The following is a 10,859-nucleotide window of genomic DNA, read 5'->3' on the forward strand; positions in this document are numbered from 1 at the left end:
CTATTGTGGGCTGTAGAAAAACTAGAAGTTTTTGGTGTGTTGGCTACCAAAGGAAGAGAGAGGAAGAGAGGAAGAGAGGGAGAGAAGAAGAAGAATAATAATAGAGGGTTTTCTCTCGGTTTTCTTCTTAGGTTATTCTCTGGGGTTTCTCTCGGCGTACGCTCTTAGGTTTGGGAAGCAAGGAAAGGGTTTTGGGTTTTGGGCTTGGGTTTAATCTATTGTAATCCTTGTATATTGTTTTTCTCATAGTGGAAGATCGTGTTTCTCGCCTATGGAGTAGGCTTGGCCGAACCACGTAAAATCTCGGTGTTCATATTGTGGCTTGTTTGGTTTATTTTATTTTTCTGTTTAATTTGTGCACGATTGGATCTGTTTTGTCAACACTAACAATGGAAAATTAAGAAATTCTGGAAAAGAATACTTTTCCAAACATTTCCACAAAATTTTTGCAATCCAAACAGGACCTAGGGGGGCGTTTGGATCTAGGAAATAAATTCCATGGAAAATAATATTCCATGAAAAAGGTCCACGGTCTAATTGGTTTGAGATTTTCCTTGAAAACAGGAAATTTTTGATTTTGGAAAATACATTTCCATGGAAATTAAGTTTACCCAATGAAAATAAAATTATACATCCAAACAACCCTGCCATAGTAGTCTTGGATTACCTTCTAGAAAAAGAACAATCTCCTAATCTATGCTATTTAACTGCAAGCTGTGTTTTGTCAACACGACAGGGTTGTTATTTGTTAAGCACTAGCGGCTACTGCATGACCACAATCCATCATGGCTACAGTATCATCTTATTATTTGCTATTTTTGCCCATATTTAATAGGAAAGAGTGGCTTGGTGTTTAGCTAGATGCTAATCCGTCTTTTTTTATTCGCCGCAAACCTAATATTTGTTAAAAAGAGTGATCCTTCAGTAGGGCATGACCACATTGTAATACCGTGGGAACCACCACTGGTTTATCGATAGGGACCATCTACTTGATAGACTCTGCTTTGAATCTTCTTTAGCACAAAAACCAAGTCAATCATTTAATTGTAACAATTAACTGATGTAAGAATGATGCAAGAATGATGTAATTAATGATGTAAGAATGATGCAAGCTATATCTTCTCTAATGCAGTTCATAAGAAAAATAGACTCCATACGTTTAGTTACATTGTTTCCACGATTGAGTTTGTCATTTGTAAAAGTCAAACGACTTACTTCTTTATGGGTAAATGTTAGTGTAACGAGCTCAAATTGACAAATTCCACAAGCCCTCATAGTTTATTTCTTAGATATTCAAGCCGCCGTTTCGATATGCAGATTTTAGAATCTTGGATTTCCTCAAAATCCTGGATGGGAGACAAGAGAGGAATGAGACCTCTGTTTCGCTTCTCTTTAGAATCTTGGTTTTTTAGTCACAAATCCAGCTTTAAGAAATCTCTTGCTGACAGAAAGAAGGGTGAGAAATCAGAAAACAACGGCGGTCTCCTACTCTTGTCTCTCATTTATGATTTTGAGGAAATCCAAGATTCTAAAATCCGCAAATCCAAATAGCCCTCAAGTCACACTCCCACTTATGGTAAAATATATAATCATTAATGACTCTAGAATCCTCTGATATAGTGATTTAGATTTAGCTTTGATAATTTTTTCTTGAATAGTGAGAAATCCCTGATACTAAATCTCATAACATTTGTGTTCAAGATATCTAATAATACAAATTGTTGAGAAAATCCGTCGGGCAAAACAATCCGACCGGGCACAAATTAAACTGAAAAAATAAAAGTAACAAACAAGCCACAAGATGAACACCAAGATTTTACGTGGTTCGGCCAAGCCTACTTCACTGGCAAGAAACACGATCTTCCAATATGAGAAAAAGAATATACAAGGATTACAACGGATTAAACCAAACCCAAAATCCACAACCCTTTCCTTGCTTCTCAAACCCAAGAGCATACAAGAGATTGACCCAAGAGAAAACCCCAAGTGAACTGAAGAAAAGACCCAAGAAGAAATCCGGAGGAAGAAACCCACTTCTCTTCTCTCTCTCACCTTCTCTCTTTCTCTCTCTTTCTCTCTCTCTAGCCATGAGGTAGCTGACACACCCCTTGCCCAAGTCTTCTTGTCGCAACATGCAAGAGAACAAAACAATAGCCTTTTAATACTTAGGTTTTCCCAAACCAAAAAAAGACACTTCCTGTTTTGCCTCCCACGTGCACAGTGGGAAATAAGGCAACTTTCCAACAATCTCCACCTTGGCTTATTTCCTAGCCACCTGAAGATTTTCCGTTGATGTCGTCACCGGTTCGCTATCACCGCAAACCACCATTGGCCTTCTGAAGTACCAGCTACATACTCCTCGAATCATCCTAGTTATGATTCCTCACAATTCAATCAACACGGCCAATGCACATGTGTAGTTGCAAACCCGTTGACTAACCCAGTCAACCTTGGAAAGGGATCTCGATCCATCCTCCCCAACGCAGGTACTATCACATTCTCACCATCATCTGCAACCTGGAAACCCACCTCTGTACCAACTACGAAAGAAACCCTATGCGTGCACGTGCTAGTACTCCGTTTCCAACTAGCAATCGAGATCTTAGGAACATTAGTCACCGTGTCCATGACCAGATGATCTAATCCCCCACACTTCTCTCCTTTCATCAGAACCATACAACAGCGTGTGATTTTCATGACTCCACCTGCAGCTGAAAACTTGCAACCACTGGAGTCCAATCGGCTAAGTGACACTAGATTCCTTCGCATATTTGGGACATACGCCCCACCACTCAAAGTATAAAACTACTCTATCAAATATCTTGATCTTCACCGTCCCAACTCCCGTGACTTCACAAGTAGACCTGTCACCCAAGGACACTACACCCGCCCTTGTCTCCTGGAACATATCAAAATATTTCCTCCAGAAGAATACTTGAATAGAGCACCCTGAATCTAAAATCCACTCATCACGAGGAGATGTGTAATTAACTATGGAGACTGTGAGAACATCTCCAAACTCTTCACCCTGCTTATCCGTTACCGTCACCGCCGTATTCATAGCACCATTGTTTGCCTTGTCAGCATGCTTTGGATAATCTCGCTTGATGTGGCCATATTCCTTGCAATGATAACATTGCACGCCCTTTCCATCGACCCTGGATCTTGACCTGCCTTTTCTCGATTCCCTATTAGACGACCTTCCTCTTTGATTCCCACCATGAACAACCAACCCATATTGTTCACTTCCACCAAGAACATGTTTCTTCCGCATCTCATTCGATAAGAGCGACGCCGTGACTTCCTCCAACTTTATTGTGTCCTTACCGAACAATAAAGTCTTCACCAGGAGCGAAGTAAGAAGCAAAAGGGCCTTGTCTTCTTCCTTCAACTTTTTATCAACCTTGTGAAGTTGATCCACAAGTCCGTTGAACACCGTGATGTGTTCCAAAAGATTTCCGCCTTCCTACATCTTCAGCTAGTACAATTGCCGCTTAAGATACAACCAGTTGGCCAAGCTTTTTGACATGTAAGCTTTTTCAACTTCTTCAAAAATTTAGGCACATCTTTTTCCATAACGTTAAACATAACGCTATCTGCCAGACATAGTCGAATTGTGCTGACCGCATTCGACTCAATATCTTCTCACTCGGCATTCGTTATCTTCCTCGCTTTCCATCCTTTCCCTTCAACGCCTTAGCCAATTCCTGTTGAACGAGGATGTCCTTCACTCTCATCTGCCATAGGGAGAAACTATCTTTTCCGTCAAATCTGTCGATGTTGAATTGAGTAGAACTTAATTTTACCGCCATCTCAGATTACTTCGCACTTCTCGGTGTAGCGCTCCACCTCGAACAAGAATCTTCTTGGACAATCTTTCCACTCCCAAATACCGTTCTAACCGTGATCCAACCACAACACCCATGATCACTCCACCCGACATCGACGATCACTCTAACCACATCTCTGATACCACTTGTTGAGAAAATCCGCCAGGCAAAACAATCCGATCGTGCAGAAATTAAACGGAGAAAAAAATAAAAGTAACAAACAAGCCACAAGATTAACATTAAGATTTTACGTGGTTCGGACAAGCCTACTCCACGAGCGAGAAACACGATCTTCTACTGTGAGAAAAACAATATACAAGGATTACAATGGATTAAACCAAACCCAAAATCCACGACCCTTTCCTTGCTTCTCAAACCCAAGACCATACAAGAGAGTGACCCAAGAGAAAACCCCAAGAGAACCAAAGAAAAGACCTAAGAAGAAACCTGGAGGAAGAAACCTACTTCTCTTCTTCTTCTTCTTCTTCTTCTTCTTCTCTCTCTCTCTCTCTCTCTCTCTTACCTTCTCTCTTTCTCTAGCCAAGAGGCAGCCTACACACCCCTTGCCCAAGTCTTCTTGCCGCAACATCCAAGAGATCAAAACAATAGCCTTTTAATACTTAGGTTTTGCCAAAATAAAAAATAAAAAATCACTATCCATTTTGCCTCCCATGTTCACAGTGGGAAATAAGGCAACTTTCCAACACGACTTATAATATTTCATTGCTATATACTAGTCCACCTAGTATATATATCTACATAAAATTCTATTGTATGTACAATTTATACTTTATTAGTATAATATCTCCAACTACAAATTGTGTTAGAAATTGTTTTTTGACTAACACTGTCATATTATTATTATTCAATCTATTATTTATGATCAAAGAAGTAACTATAAGTTTGTAGTCAAAGTATTTGTACTTTCTATGTAATGAGATTAACTCAAAGATATGCCATTTTCAATTATAGTGACTTCATTCTCTAAATCACATTTACTTGCGGGCAGTGATAAATCGACTCCCCTAATGGATAAATCAACTCCCCATGTGTCTATCTCTCTCCTCTTTCTCTCTCTAACCTAGAGGAGAGAGAAAGACACATGGGGAGTCAATTCATCAATTTGGGGAGTCGATTTATCACTCCCCTTACTTGCTCAAGATCTTTTATATCAAAGTTTTGCATCAACAATTTTTTTTTTTTAATCTTTAACTACTTCAAGTGAAAGTTAGAAATCAAAAGATGCTTCACATGCGAGTGATGTCATAAAGAGTCATAATACATATATGCATTTGTTGCATTGAATATACTTGGGTCTATTCAACATATATAATCAGTTGTGACTCCCAATCGGTTCTCAAAATCCAAAACAAATAGGGCCTTTGATTAACATTGTGACAAACGACCGTGAGTCCAAAACCAATTATTGGACTCGTTTAATTTTGAGTTCAATAATTGGTTTTGTGCCATGAATCCAATATTGGTCTTGGACTCACAATCGGTTGCCATATTCTTAAGGATCAATTACTGTTGCATGCTGGAGAGTTGAAAAAATGACGAGAAAATGTTGAGTTTTGAAAAAACACTAACAAATGCTACTTTATTAAAAAAGAACTTTTTAGGACGAAAATACCCCTAACCTTACTTTATCTTTCTCTTCTTTGTTTTTACACTTTATCTTCTCCGGCGATAAAAGCCTTCTTCTCCGGCGAAACATCTTCATTTCTCCGGCATATGCTCATTTGTCTTGAGAGGTTAGAAGGAGTTCTCTAGAGACGCCCCTTTCTCATTTTATTTTTCTTTCTCCAAATATCCAAAATCTCATTATCTTTGGAAGTATTTCCTCTTTTCTAGTGGCTGTAGCCAAAATCAGTTGCCCAAAGAGCTTTCACTTGGCAAAAGGGTAGTGGAAGCCAAAATGGTACTCGAAGCAAAATGTAAATTAGGCAAAAATGATAGTCGAAGCCCAAAAAATGCTAGTTGAAGCCAAAAAAAAGTTGCTCCAAGCCAAAAATGATAGTCGAATCCAAAAAATAATAGTCGAAGCAAAAAAAAATGATAGTCGAAGCTAACAAATATTTCTCGAAGCTAAAATATATTAGTTAAAGACGAAAAAAGTTCCAAATGTTACTGGAATTTAAAAGTTTTAGTCGCAACCAAAAAATGTTAGTCGAAGCAAAAAAACCAGTTATTCGAAGCCTAAAAAACTTTAGTCGAAGCGAAAAACACAACGGCGAATGTTACAGGAAACACATTTTTCACTTCGACCAAGTAATTTTTGGCTTCGACCAAGTAAATTTTGGCTTCGAATATCCTGTTTTGGCTTCGAGTACCTGTTTTTGCGTTGAGAAGAAGAGGGGGAAATCTCTGAAAATAACTAATCATTTGATATCCATTGGATAGCACGAAAATGATGAACATATGACTTTGCCATAGCATCTCTTTTACAAGTTTAGAAGTTAAGAGAGGTAGTGGAGTTTTCCATTAGCCACAATAACACAACAAAAAAATTATCAAATGGGGTTTCTCAACATGTCCATAATCCAATTTCTCCTTCTCATCTTCCCATTCTATTTTATTCCTCTGTTCACATGACGATATAAACACTGATAGATCAGTGCTCTTGGCTTTCAAGAAAGGCATAGTTGTTGATCTTCAGAATCCCTCAGGACAGAGGAGCATCTGCTGCCAGAGAAATGAGATGTTTCGCCGGAGAAGAAGGCTTTTATCGCCGGAAAATCTCGATGTTTCACACAAAATGCGTTGGAATAAAACCTAGAAATGAAAGAGTGTAAAACCTGCAAGTAAAAGAGTAAAATGGTAAAACCAAGAAGAGAAAGATTAAAGTAAGTTGAGGGGTATTTTCGTCCCTAGCAACATTTCTTTTAATAAAGTAGCATTTTTTAGTGTTTTTTCAAAACTCAACATTTTCTCATCATTTTTTCAACTATCCAGCATGTAACAGTAATTGATCCTATTCTTAAACCAGTTGGCCTTAAATAAACAATCTCGATCACCGTACGTACCACATGTACTATCTATACATCATCCTTCAGTAGTAGGTGAGATTCTGGTCATAAATACTGTATACCAGAGACAAAAGTCCTTACTAAGAGGAATGCTACAGTGAAGGGCGCCCTTGCAAAGATAAGCCGCAAGGACGCCCCATTGGACCCACTATGATTATCCATTTAAAATGGGTGCCCCTTGCAGCTTATTTTTGCAAGGACAGCGAAGGAACTGCGAATAATGGGGGGGAAATATCTACCCTGTTAATAAGAAATTGGAAAATGTTGGGCTACACTGATTGCTCATCATAAATTGTATGAAGCTAATTGCGTTTTATTCGGGGTACGATGACTCGCTGTCTCAGTGAGAGGTTCAATATATTTATGGAGATGTTCGTCATTCCATCTGCCTAATAACATATGTACGATGTTATTACTCACTGTGGCCCACCAATGGTTTATTCAGTTATTGTTGGGAAGAATGGTATATGACCAATTCGAAAAGGTTAATGATATTGGCACTACCATGTTTTGATGATTGCACTAAACCACCTTGTCTTTTCCTATTTAACCAGCTGTCAAAGGTTATTCCAATTCACAAAAAAGCTCTTGCAAGAATATTGAGTGCAATTATCAAAGGGAAGTGATATACCCCCACCTTTGATTATTTGGGACACCTAGCAGCAGTGTATTAGTGACTGCAGAGAGGCTGATGTACTTCACGTCAGAAAGATTCAATGGTTCTGCCACGTACACTGCTGCTAGGTGTCCCAATTAGTCAGAAGGGGCGGATATATCACTTCCTTTATCAAGACACAGACTATGCCAATATCATTAGCCTTTAAAAGGGCGATGATATTTTCACCCCCGGTAGTACGCATTCGCCCCCCTTTTAACGTGATTTGACTCCAAAAAGCTTTAAAGTCGCCCACTGCTAGAGGTGTTTGTTTGGTTATAACCGAACCGAATAGACCAAAATTTGATAACCGACATAATTTCGGTTATCAAATTTCGATAACCAAAACCGAACCAAAATTTCCAAAAATCGAACCGATTAAAAATTCGGTTATAACCGAATAACAGAATAGAGGGAGAAAAAGAGAAAAAATTAATATTTCGGTTTGGATCAAAGGGCTAGGATCATCCTATCGAAATGATTTTTTGAGCACAAAATTTGCTAAGAAGTGAGCCTGTCGCTGTCCTGTCCTGCAAAGTGAGTCACAAATATGGCTTCTGCGAAATTACCTAGCAAATTCCTGTAAACATTAATCTTTAAAATAAGTCCCCCCCCCCCCCCCCCGCCCTCTCTAGTCTCTACCACCATACTCAATCTCCTCTTTTGTACATTCAATAAAAGCACTTCTAAATATCTGGGGTAGTGATATCTTCCACCACCACCACCACCACCACCACCACCCCACGCACCCACCCCCCGTTGATGGATATTTTACCCCTCTTTATTACAGAAATCGTCTCCTCAAAGCACCTATTTCTAAATAGGGTTTTGCAGGCACTCGTTAAGGAGCATTTAAAGCACTTATTTTCATGCACCCCCACGCATATATCCTCAAACACATTTATTACTGGAGCAACGATTGTAGTCGAGATTTTATTTTCATAATTACAATTTCAACAAAAGAGGCTTGGGTTTGGTTTTTACAAAAATACCCCCACCAGGACAAAATAACAAGAATACCCTTATCTCATAAAAGAAAACGAAAATATCCCTACTTAAATCTCATGAAAAATGACAAAAATACTTATATCTCATAGAAAGTGTTAAATACACCTATCTCTTCAAAAAAAAAAAAAAAAAACTCATATATCATGGAAAATAAAAAGACCCTATCTCATAGAAAATTATCAAAGTACCACTCACTCATAAAAAATGACCAATACACTTATATCTCATAGAAAATAATAAAAAAGACCTATCTAATGCAAGACAATTTACATGGTGGATAGCTCTGCACTTACGTGCAACCCGAAAAAATACTGGTGGCCGCATTTTTTTGGTGATCCAACCATTCATTTTGTTAGGCCCGGATTTTATTCTCTAATTCAGATCTAATTTTATTCTCTAATAAAATCTTCTCCATAGAATGATCTTAACCCTTTGATTTGAGAAGGTTTAAAATGGACACCGCAATATAGATCGGGGTTAGGATTGAAAAATATTTTCTGGGCACACCCCCAATAAATGAAAAAAATACGTGTGCCGACATTGTTTGGGTGGGTGATCCAACCATTCATTTGTTGGGCCCTAATGTAGATAGTGTGGGCCCGTAAAATCTTCTCCATAGAATGATCTTAACCCTTTGATTTGAGGAAGTTTAAAATGGACACCACAATAAAAAAAAATGCATAGATCGGAAGGTTAGGATCATCGATCCTATGAATAAAATACACTATCTTATAAAAATGACAAAATACACTATCTCATGAAAATGACAAAAAAAACTTATCTCATATAAAATAATAAAATATTTCAATCTCATGGAAAATGGGTTAAGGTACTTTGGCTATTATCTTTTATGACACAGGGGTATTCTTGTTATTTTCTCGTAATAGAAATGAAATTGTGGTAAACGGTTCTCTAATAATAAATGTGTTTTGCGGATAAAAGTGTGGGTACACGAAAATAGGTGCTTTAAATGCTGCTTAACAAGTGAGCAAAACCCTTCTAAATATCACACGTGGATGGATATTTTCCCCTCTTCATAACATAAATCGTTTGACTTTTATGCTTCTGGAGTTAACGGTTGTTTCTCCACCCCTTCATATAAAAGTTAACGAAAACTGTTAAAGGAGGGGGGATAGCCATCAGAGGGCGGGAAAATATCACTGCCCAAAATCTATTAAATAACAACTATATAATAAAGAGAGGAGTGGTAGGTAAGTTGGGACTTGAGACTGAACCTCCGACCTCAAGGTTGATTAAAGAACAAATTAAGCCTTGACCGGTTGAGCTAGAGGCTCAACCCCGAGAGAAGGGTCATTATCAGATAAGGGAATGGAGAATTAAGCCTTGACCGATCAGTTGAGAGAGAGAGAGAGAGAGAGAGAGAGAGATCACAGAGTTGCCTGAGAGAGTTTACAAAGTTGCCTAATTTTATGGGAGATGATTTTTTCAACCTCCATAGGATTATGTGCCCCCCTTGTAACGTGATTTGACGTCAAAAAGCGTTAAAGTCTGCCCACATACACGCTAAAAGGGGGGCGTATAATTCTACAGTGGCCGGGGGGGAGGGGGGGTCGAAAAAATCATCTCCCAATTTTATGTGTGACTATACTAGGCCTCTTATTCGTAGGAAAGGCAAATGTTTCATGTGGACACAAACCCCTGTCTATGAGAGGTGGATGAAACCTACCGCTGCTCTAATCAACACACATTTAGTCCATGGGACTACGGACCACCTAACCTGTTTCAACTAAATAGGGAAGGCATATAGTGTCACTAATTAAAAATCACGATTTAGCCAAGAAAAGTTTAATTTTATGAAGATTTTTTTTTTCAAGAAAAAAACATTTCCCTCGAGAAAAAAACATTTCCTGGGGAAATTTTTTCTTGGAATTTATTTCCTTTCAACAATTTAGAGGAAAATGATATAAGGGTCCATTTGGATACCTCCCATTTTGTATTTGGATTTGCAATTGAGTTTTGAATACAAATTGAATAGATCCGGCAGCTCATGCAGAGGGAGACAGAGAGGGAAGGGGGTACTTCGTGCAGGGGAGAGGTTGAGGAGCAAAGAGGGTGAAGGAAACTGCCACATCTATGAATTTCCAATTTCTTATTTCCATAGAAAATTTAGAAATCTAATTTTTTTCACTGTCAGCTGCTGAATTAGAAATCCAAGAATTTGATCCGATCCAAATTACAGTACAAAAAGGGCTGCAAATGTGAGAAATGCAAATCAAAATCTTCTCGGCATCGAAACGGGCCCTAATTGTAGTTAATTTAGAGGGATGGCATCATAAATTGAAAGTCCCACTAAATAAAATTTAAGAGGGTCGGTTT

The sequence above is a fragment of the Tasmannia lanceolata genome, unplaced genomic scaffold, assembly GCF_043159265.1.
Source record: "Tasmannia lanceolata isolate RefF3 unplaced genomic scaffold, GAP_Taslan_0.1 ptg000018l, whole genome shotgun sequence".
Classification (NCBI taxonomy): domain Eukaryota; kingdom Viridiplantae; phylum Streptophyta; class Magnoliopsida; order Canellales; family Winteraceae; genus Tasmannia; species Tasmannia lanceolata.